The sequence below is a fragment of the Balaenoptera musculus genome, chromosome 8 (genome assembly GCF_009873245.2).
Source record: "Balaenoptera musculus isolate JJ_BM4_2016_0621 chromosome 8, mBalMus1.pri.v3, whole genome shotgun sequence".
Lineage (NCBI taxonomy): Eukaryota > Metazoa > Chordata > Mammalia > Artiodactyla > Balaenopteridae > Balaenoptera > Balaenoptera musculus.
The window spans coordinates 31,657,830-31,668,874 of record NC_045792.1 but is presented as its reverse complement, the minus strand read 5'-3'; the positions used below and the strand labels follow the sequence as shown (position 1 = coordinate 31,668,874).

At 38.4% G+C, this 11,045-nt stretch overlaps 1 long non-coding RNA gene across 1 annotated transcript; it reads left to right on the top strand.

The window, feature by feature from the left end:
* Positions 1–715: 715 nt before the first annotated feature.
* On the top strand, positions 716–6,813 carry LOC118900059. Its single transcript, XR_005021042.1, has 3 exons — positions 716–841; positions 2,516–2,719; positions 6,457–6,813. It is a non-coding gene; the product is annotated as an uncharacterized LOC118900059 (long non-coding RNA).
* Positions 6,814–11,045: the final 4,232 nt, after the last annotated feature.

The window sequence follows — 11,045 nt, the reverse complement described above, 5'->3', positions numbered from 1 at the left end:
TTGACTAGAATTTGACTAGACTGTCTTAGCTGTACTTCTTTTAAGCTACACATTGTGTTGAGATCTATTCCGTATATCTCTTATTCACCTTAGACCAGTGGATTACACAGGACATGCTTATCTTGTGGCAATAGCAGAGGTTTAAGAGAGCAAACCCAACTACACAAGCACAGTGATATTTGGGAATTTATCTGTGACAAGACTAGCAATAGTGTAACTAATACAATAGACTTAATGGAGCAAGTAATAATAGAAATAAGCAAAATTTCAATAGAGAGAAAGCAAATTGACTTTAATTGAATACTTATCTATAGGCACTTTATTGAAGTTAATTGTATTTATTCCTAAAAACAACCCTGTGAAGGGTTGTATTCCTAAAAACAACCCTGTGAAGTGGGCTTTTTATTGTCATTTTAGAAGTGATGAAACAGAGGCTCAGCGATATTACATGACCTGTCAAGGTCAACAAGCTAGTGGTGGGGCTAAGATTAGAAATCTGGTCGCCAGAGCCTATGCTTTCTCTAAAAATAGGGGAAAAGTGAATTTCAAAGTGCAGAATAAGATTAGCAAAAGCTTGGAAGTAGAAAAACACATGCATTTATTTGGGCATTGGCAGCTAATCCTTTTTAGATTACAAGCCAAAGACATAGAATACGAGACTATTCAGATTGGATAGCAGGTTACTTTGTATATAATTTTGTATAGGCCCTGAGGAACCACTGAACATAAAGGTAATAGTTCAGAGATATGCTTTGGAAAGACTACTTCATCAGGTTATAAGGAAAACTGGGAAACGTTTGGAGCTGTGCAGACAACTCAGAAAGTCATCACAACAATTGAGGTAAGTAGTAATGAGGACTAGCCTAAATTGGTGAGGTGGAAACAGAAAAAAGAGAATGATGGGGAGGGCACCAACCAAGAAGAACAAGTAATTTACTGGCATCCAGTTGGATATGGGTAATGAAATAGAGGAAAGAGCCAATCATCACTCCAATATGTTGAGAAGGGATAACTAGATGAATCGTGATGCCATTAAAAGATGTAGAAAAAGCAGGATGAAGAATTGAATATGTGGGGAAATAATGAGTTATGTTCTGGACATGTTGAATTTGAGAAAATAATTTGAAATACCTGACACTGTTCAGAAAGCTTAGAGTAAGCTGTCAATGAGAATACATTCTTATCTTCTTTCATACTGATAGAATTGTAGCAATACATTCCTCAAGCCCCTTGGAATTATCTCACGTGAATAAATTCCCCCAAATATTATGTGAGCAGAAGTAATTTATGCCTCTTTTAGACTTCTGTATGTGTGCCTCCATGCTCTGTAGGCTTGAAAAGATGATGATCAGAGCTACAATGTTCAAGATGGTAGAGCTACTATCAATTGCTAATCCTGTGAAACACCCTCTCTAGAATATTTCATGAGAAAGATATAAACTTGTATAGTTCTTAAGCCACTGAATTGTTTGATTCTTTGTTAGATCACCCTTTCTATTATCTAGAATTTGTAACTTCAAGTCATATTCTGACCAAAAGAGAAAGCCAAACTATGTGGCATTGTCTTAGCAGTTAAGCTTGAAACCTGCCATCCGTGGATGTTGTGGTAAAGTGTTTGGTAAGTCAATTGCCTGTGATAAATTTGAAGGTAGGATGAATGCTTATTAGGTCTAAAACTTTAAGGGAAGTATTTGTAAAGAGTCAAAATTTCCTGTGTTGTCTGCTCCATGATGCTTTTAACAAGGTATAGCAGGGAAAAAATTGAACTTAGTCAAGAATCGGTAGGTTTACCAGCAGAGATTAAAAGGAAGCGAAATTTCTTTGGGGACCTTGCAGGTTTAGAAAAACTTTTGTACCTCATATGTCAAGAGAGAGGACTTTTGTTGCTCAAACGTCTCTCATGAAGATTTTTCAAGCAAAGGGACCTAGCCCTGCTGCAAAAGAGCAGATTGAGGTATGGACTTCTCAGTCAAGCCTATACTCAAATGGTCTCAATGGATGCAAATTAAGGTAAAATGGAGGCATGGGAGAAAGAGAGCAAGGAAACAATGTTAGCCTATGTGCTATGTTTAGAAAAGAACTTATGGGTAGAGCTGTTGGCACATAAAGTTGATAGGAAACAAATATATCTGGAGATTTCTAAATTTTTGAGATTATTTTGCCAAAGAAACCATGATCCTAGTCTAATAAACTTTGTGACTCTTCAAGTCATAAACTTTGGGCTTCCAAACTTGCCTGACTATCCCTCAGGGAAGGCATAGTCCCTAGTAGTCATTATGGATATGACATAGGAGGTAATAGTCAAAAACCCTATTCCTGTCAGAGAATCAAGTCAATGTCCATGGAAAACAATGGGTGAGGAAGTTTTTCCAAGAAAGCAGAACTGAGGTTTAATTGAAAAACTTCATCTACTGTCAGGGCAGGGGTCCTCACAATGCCTACTCCAGTATGAGTTTATCATTTCTTTCAATGCCTACTCCTTCTGCTACCTTCTTCTCTCCTTTATTTTTCACAGAAATTTTACCCCCAATAAATGTCTTGCATGCCTGAATCCACATTGGCATCTTTTTCCTGGAGAACTGTATCAATGATACCAGCAAAGGCCTAAGAAACCAGATTGTGTGTAAGATGGAGCTTGAGGACTGACTCACTCACTGCCTAGCTGTCAAGAGGAACTCCATCTCATGTAGATGTCAGGCATGGAAAAGCCTGTCACAAGGTGATAGGCCAATGGCTAAAACTTTTACCAATATTGATCTGGTAAAAAAGTCCTAGTAAAAAGTCTGGTGAAAAGACCTCGATAGTGAGATCTTTCAGGAGTTTCAAAAGTGTGACTGGAACAATATCTAGAGGAACAGGGCAGTTGGCTGGTTATTAATAAGTTGTATTGATGCTTAACAGAGGTATATTGAAAAAATGAGAGTAGTTAAAAAGATTATATATGAGAGCCACAGGGCTCTTGGCCCTTATTTCATGTAGTGGAAGAGTGGGCACAACTGAGGAGTAAGATCAGACCTTAATATAAGAGCTCCAGAGAATTTTAAATGCTCAGTCCGGAGAGATCTGTTATGTTAAGGTCAGGGCCCTGGTTGGGAAAACCTAGGACCACTGAAATACATGATAGGGTTATCTGGGGGCTGCCACCCTAAGAAATTTGGCTTAGAACCAGGAGCTTGATGAAGTAGCCAACCTCTTCCTAATAAGAGCTAGAACTTCCCCAATATGGGAATACAATATAGATTTCTCTCCCCTGCAAGTCAACAGCATTACCCCCATCTCTTTTCCTGGCTTTCAAGCCAATACTTAGGATTGAATCTCAGCATAACCCAGGTGGAGATGGGCTGAGCCTAATAAGGAAGGGAAGATTATATCCCCAAAGAACCTGCAAGAATAAGCTAGCATGCTTATAGCAGGAGATAAAGAATTATGTCTGAGATTAGATTTTAAGGGTGCTTGATTAAGGGGTCCATAAATAATATTGAATAAGCAAGAATTCACTAACTTGGAAGCACTTTCTCGGGACACAGAGTTTAACTTCTTGACAAGTTATGCAAGGAGATAGGGAAAATTTACTCCTAGGGTGGCTCTTAGAACTTAGAGAAAGTGATGGTCCACAAGGAGTGAAATAGAAATGCCTGAATTGGCTTGGCAAGTGGTAGAGGAAGAAATGGAAAGGCACAGGGAGTGAACATTCTGATATGGATATATTTTGTGAGGCCAGAGGACTCACCAAAGAATTATGCATAGGTCCAGAAGATACAACATTCACCAAGGCTGTCAGGGATGTGCTGGTACAAAGGCACAAGCTTCACTAATAAGTTCAATGGTTACTTTTCCCTAAAGACTAGGTATAACGATAGGAAAAGCAGTCACAGAGCTGGATTCCTTTATGGCTATAGGGATGATAGAGCCCCAAAATAATAGAGGACAATTGGCAGTGCTTATTCACCAGGAGCCCAGTCAGCTACAATTACCATCACAACTGGTAATGTCAAGGGGGCTTGACCACAGAGTTGTGGAGGTGCTTAAAAGAACATGGTATCCCAAGGGGCAAAACAGATGGACAACCAACAAGGATGTTACATAATATCTACAATCAGAAGAAGGCAGGAATGGAGAAACGGGAAGTTGAGGGCTAGGCTCACTTCCTGAACCTGAGTCAATTTTCAGATCTGGAATCCACTGAATAAAGACACGGCTGGGTTGTCAGGGGTAAGATTCTATAATACTGTGGCAATTCTACCCTAAAAGGACCTACAGCCAGTAGTGTGCTGGAGCTGACTCTTACCAGGTCCAAAGAGTTGAAACATGCATCTCTTTGCAGATCTTTGATGGAAGCCTGAAACTGGCCATGGTGGGGGTATTTACACCCTGGAAATTAGCAAACATTATGAAAGAGGTTGTTCTCCCTCTCCGCACTACCCATCCCCAGAGGGCTAATTGTTAAAGTATTTATCAGTACATCACTGTCTATAGCCATTTACTTAGATGACTATGTACTGGAAACATGCTTACAGGAGACAGGTGATAAATGGAATCTTGGATAAAGTCTGGTTTACATCGGGTTGGTGGGCATTTCCTAGTCCCCAAATTGATAACAAGGATTAAAATTCTTGACAACTTAAGTAACCACCATATTAGGTCCTTGGCCTATGGGGTAATAATTGTCATAGTGTGGAAGGCAAGTTGAAGTCGCTGAAACTGGCTCCTCCTGCCCTCCTGGCCAATGTAGTAAATTAAAAACAACAATTTATCCCAGGAGTTGGCTGAGATTAGTGTCACCAGTAAAGACCTAAAGGCTGCAGGGTGGTAGTAACTATCATATTTCCATTTAATTCACTGGTCCAACCCCTAAACAGACCAGATGTGTTGAAGATGATTGTAGACTACTTCAAGCTCAAAAAAGTAGTAGCCCAAATTGCAACCTACTTGATGAATACAGAATCATTACTATAACAGATTAAGAAGGTCTCAGATGTATGGTACGTGGCTTTTGATTTAGCAAATGCAGTATTTCTTTTCCTGAAAACAGTTCATATTTTCATTCAGTTTTGCCCTGGGGCTATGTTAACTCCCTCATGCTTGGCCATAATATAGTCTGAAGAATCTGGGCCAGTTGGATATTCTGCAGTATATGATATTGACTTATTAAACCCATGACCACAGACTGACTAGGCAAAATGAGCAAGAGCTGGTTAGCATGGTGGAGACCTTTGTAAGAGACACGTACTCCTAAGGGTGATAAATAACCCTGCCGAAATTCAGGAACTGGCTACTTCAGTAAAGATTTAGGGGCATTATCAGGGGCATTCTAGTGTATCTCCTCTGAAATAAAAGACCTACTTTTATTTCACTTCATCTTGCATTTCCTGTTATAAATAAGTAAGCATAGCACCCGCTAGGCCTCTTTGAGTGGTGAAGGCAATACATTCCAAACCTGGGAATACTTCTATGATCCATATACCTATTGGCAGTGTTGAATGGGACCAAAACAGGTAAAGGCTCTGTAGCAGGCTTAACTGCAAATGCAATCCAGCAGACCTTTTGATGTTAAGGTTTCAGGGGTAGAAAAAGATTCAGGGTAGAATTAATGGTAAGCCCCAGTGGGAGAACCACAATGCAGGCTCTGCTTCTAGAGCAGAACCATGCTACCTGCAGCAGAGAGTTATACACCTTTCTAATAATAGCTTCTGGGATGTCACTGGGCCCTACTGAAACAGAATACTTGGCCTTAGAGTACTATGTGACTCTCTGTCCAGAACTGCTGACTATTAGTAGAGTTTTGCTAAAATTAAGTCATAAGAATCAGTTTGGCGCAGCATTAGCCCGTCATAAGAATAAAATGAAATTGTGCCCATCCCTCCAGCCCCCGACCCCAACCTCACAGGAGGAATTTGTGTTTACTGTTCTGACAGCTCTCGGCTATGCAGGTTTAGTGATCCCGATCTGTGAAGGGGGCATACTCTTGCCAGGGAAAACAACAAAGATCTCATTGAAATACAAGATATGATTGCACTTTGGATTCTTTGTGTATAAGAAATGATTGCTTCTGATAAACAGGAGGAAGTAGGGTTGCTTATACATAATGGATGTAAGGAATAATACACGTGGGGCCTAGATAATCCAATTGGACATCTCTTGGTTCTCCCACACCAGTTGTAACTACCCATGTCAATTATAAGTGCCATGCCATTTGTAATTGTAACACATGCAGCAACCCTGGCTTAAGAAGGATAATATTACCAAGAGCCCAGACCACTTAAGAATGAGGGTTTGAGTCACACCACCTGGTATATCCCAAAGTCCTGCAACAGTGATAATTGAAAGAGGAATTTAGAATGGATAGTGGAGGAGGGGGAAGTTGAGTACCTGTGTGGCCCCGACACCAACTGAACCAATGGGTGCTATAGTTCTGAAGTTCATTCTACTAACTTCCACTTCTAAATTTCCCCTCAGGTGGAGATGTCCACAAGAACCATAAAGGAGCTTCTCCTGAACAAGTATAGATTTGTGGATCATTGCAGTGCAAGGGGTAGACTGTGCAAGTCAGTGAAGGTGCATTGCTTAGATCTCTAGGAGAGTCTACAGCAAAGACGGTCGTTGGGTGGCAGTCTCCATCTGACACAACTTTGAGTCTTCTGCAGTGTTAAAACTGAGTCACATGCTCCCCAGGGATACTTCTAGCCATTGACTGAGCATGCTGGGGAGACCACAACTAGGTCATTTCATAACCTCCTCAGGTAGAGTTATATGCTTCTTCTTCTGGTCTCCTGTTGTACATTCCAGCTTCCTGTTACTATACCCCCAGCAACACTCCAGCAAATATGGGAAAAAAATCTGTATAAAGATAAAAATAACTATTGTTAGCATTTTGATATGTTTTCTCAGTCTTTGCATTTTGATGTACTTTTTCTAGTTTTTTATTGTCTATATATGAATTTGTACACAAATATTAAATGAATATTTTCACCTGACATCTACAGTTTTGTGCCATGCAGGTTTTCACTTAACCTCAGATGATGAAAATTTAGCTGTTAAATATTCTTTGTTTTCAAATTTTTAAAAAATTTCTTGAAGAAGTTGTGATTATTGCTTCTGAGAAGGAAGTAACTTTGAAAGGAATATGAGTTATTAGAAAGGAGAGGGAAAGATATTTTAAGATGATAAAAGAAACTGGAAAATAGGTAAGGATTGGAATAGAGGAAACAATGTCCTGCCACTTAGCGTTGGTGCCTTGAGGAGGAAAGACATGAAAAGGGACAGCCATATAATTTACCTAGGGATGCTGAACTGTATGCTTTACCATTCTTGACCTTGGGAAATATTCCTGTTTCAAACATACAGTCTAGAGCAAAGACCCTCTGGTCTTTTAGACACTGTAGGTTTTGAAAATGAGGGTGACCATGATGGCCATAATGGACAAGAGGCTAGAGGTCCTTCCTTTTCCATCCAAGCACCATGGACCAGGCACTTCTTTGAGTTGTACTGTCTTGGGAGATACAGTTAAGATTGGAATGGAGTTTCTTGTCAAATGAATGATGTGAGGAAATCAGATTTAATTTGACTGAAAGAAAATAATGGACCCTATCTTGCAAGCTTGCATTTAGAGACCAGGATTTATACCCACTGTAATCTTAATTCCTAAACCAATCCAGCTACCTCCTAAACCAAGGTCCCACTTTAGAGACCTCCTGCTACTTCCAGTCTGTTCCCATACCTTGAAAATTTTTTATGTTATTTCTACAGTTCTGTAAATTACATTTCTCTTAACCACTTCACAACTCTTCACAAGTAAATTGTATGGCGAAGATTTTTATTAGTAAACAAAAGATAAGGTACCTAGATTAATTTAAGTGTATTATTATTTTGAATCCATTAGATTTCTTAGAGTTGTCTATATTGGATGGAGGTGGTGGTTAGAGGGAAAGATTAAGCTCAGTATTCTCAGCATAAATCTATCTCCCAGACTGATCTTCATTTCAGCTAGGGTAAGAGAATCATTGTTGAAAGCAGTGGCTATTGGAGTTGCATAAAATGATCAGAGAACCTGGGGTAAACAGCAACCTTCCTCCTGGGACTATACTTGGGCAGCACAGGCAGTCCTGATTCAGTCAGTGCGTTGGCTTAACACAAAGACTCTCTGATCCCATGCTGGGGGAGAACAGCATCCTGTCCTCTGGAAACACTGTACACACCATCTCTAAGAGTTTTCCAAACTAAGGCACACGTGAAATTCAGTCCATTTGCCCAATCAAAGAGGCAGCAGACAGAGATGAAAAGAACAAGGGTTGAGATTAGATGAACCTAGGCAGAATACCGGTGGGTGAAGCCTTGGACTTGCTACCTAGCCATGCACTCTCAACTTCAGTATCTTTATTTGTAAAATGAGAATAATCACATTTGCCTTGCAGGATTGAATACTTGGAAAAGTAAATGAGACACAAAGATAATGTACCATGTGCAGTGCATAGTATATAGGTAATAAATATTATTCAGAATTAAGTGCTAGTCATCTTTAAGAAATAATAATAGTGATAATAACATTTTGAAAATTGTATGATAGATACTGTGGTGAGCACTATATAATTCACATAAATTCCATGAGCTAAGTGCTATTATTGCATTGATTTCACAGATTAGGAATTTGAAGCACAAGAGAAGTTAAATAATTTTCCTGGCATCCTATAACTAATAAGACTTCAAACCCAGGTATTCTGCCTCTAGATCTTATGCTATTAAATACCATGTCAGATAGTAATGACTCCTTCTTTCACAAAAAAAAGTAGAAAGGGGTTAAACCTTAAACCCATAGAAAAACCTTATTATTCCCGATCTTAAATTTAACATTCAATGGAAGCTCTTCCTTTGAAGCCCAAAGGGAGTATTGAAATGCACTTTGGATTTGGAATCAAAAGACCTGTGAACACTTTCCAATTTGGGCACTTACTGTAGGTCACTTTCCATATTTGAGTTTCTTCATACATGAATGGAAATAATTGCCATCTTGCTGAGAGGTATAAATGAGGATATAGATGTGAAAGCACCTTATAAATACAAATGCCTCACAAATGTTAGTTTCCATTAGTAAAAGAGTATAATTATACATTACTTTAAAAAAATCTAAAATTGAAATAAGAATTGCAGTACTTTCTATTCTATTTGAAAAATGAAGCAAATTATTTTATTGCACTTCAGTATGTAACACACACCAATTTAAAAATATTTTATAATATCCAAATTTCTAGAACCATTTTAATATTACAAAATTCACATGGATGAAAACAAAGAATGATGCCACACAGTAATGCATTTTTCTTTATTATGACAGGATGTTTCATATGAGAGGATAAGAAACAACAGGTGTCCAGTATTCTGAAGGATGCCATTATGGAGTTGCCTAGGTGATTCACTAGGATGTATTATCATGTTATGCCTCATATTCTTTTGGAGTAAGTAGAAATGGGAAAGATGTGATAAGCCTTTTGAAAAGAAACTTGCATCATCATCACTATAATCAGGAATGTGAAAAGATTTATTTATTCATCATTTTTTCATGATTTATTCAATGATGTTAGACATGTCCTACGTATTGCACTGTACTAAGTGTTGAAGGAGATGTATCTAAAAACATTCAATCCGGTTGAAAATACAGGATATATACATGTGACGTAAATAACGTTGTAGAAGGGTGTATTATTAAGTGACAAAGTGATATACCTAGTAAGTACAAGGAGAGTTCATAGAAGGGAGAAATCGATGAGAACAAGACAGTCTGGGAAATCTTACAGGAGTGACTTACAAAGACTGGAGGTCAGGAATGTCTTTGGCTTTGCAGTTTTCTTGACAGAAACATGTTGGACTAATGATAAGGAACATCCAGCCAAATGATTGAATAGGTGGAGTATGTTTGACTCCAGAGCTTTGAATGTAGCCTGAGGAGTTGAAATGTATTCTGAGTGGCAGGATCGTGGAGGAACAGAGGCCCTCTAACCACTCAGAAGGCAGCCTTCAATGGTAGAAGGTAACTCTTCAGTTTTCTGTGAGCTCTAGACCCCAAATATATAAATTACAAAAAAAGTTCACCATTAAGTATCAGAAAAACAACTGACAGTGGTTTTATACATATAGGCATGTGTTTTTGCTTGCTTGTTTTTCATGTAACAAAAAGGCCACAAGGAGACACAGACAACCAGGGCCGGTATGAAGATACAATGATGCCACCAGGACTTGGCTGTGTCTCACTGTTCCATCATCCTTACCATGAGGCTTTTGTCCTTGGGGTGACAAGATAGCAGCCGCATTGCCATACAAGCAGGAAAAAGAGCAAATAAAATGGGTAAAAACATGTGCAATGTGAATCTGCCACTTAAAATGCTTTTTCCTGAAAAGTCTACCCATTTAATCCCTTCTTACATTAATTTGCTAGAATGAAGTTACAAGGCCAGACCTAATTGCAAGTTCAGCTGGAAAGTGACATTTTTAGCTGGACTAGTTCCTGCCAAAAGCAAAATTGAAGGTTGTTTGCAAAGAAGAAGAGAACAGCTATATATACAGATTATAAGAGTGTCTTCTAATTGGATGCTCGGATCAGAAGGCAATGATGAAGATATGAAATATTTTCTTAATATCTCTTTTAAAGTTGTGTCTGTTTTATGTGGCAACTCTTAGATGTAAGTGAGAAAAAGCCTAAGTGGATTTTTTTCTAGTTCTATCAGCCGAATGGTTTTGTGGATATTCCTTACAGATTCTGATATTACCATTATCAGTCTAACTTTTCTCTTTTATCCTGTCTTTTTCTGACGCTTCAAAAGCTATATTATGGGAAAATTTGAACAAGCTGCATTAAGAGATGCCAGTCAGATGCTGTTTTAAACCAATATTTCATAATTTCTTAGGTTTTAATTTTATTTTTTGATCTAAACAGAGTATTTTAAACCTTGTTTATGGGTATTTGTTTTAATGTGAGTTCTTATTTCTAGTTTTATGGCCTCTTGCTTAATTTGCTTTTTTTTGTTTTTTTCCCTCCTTGAAGATATTTCCAAGCA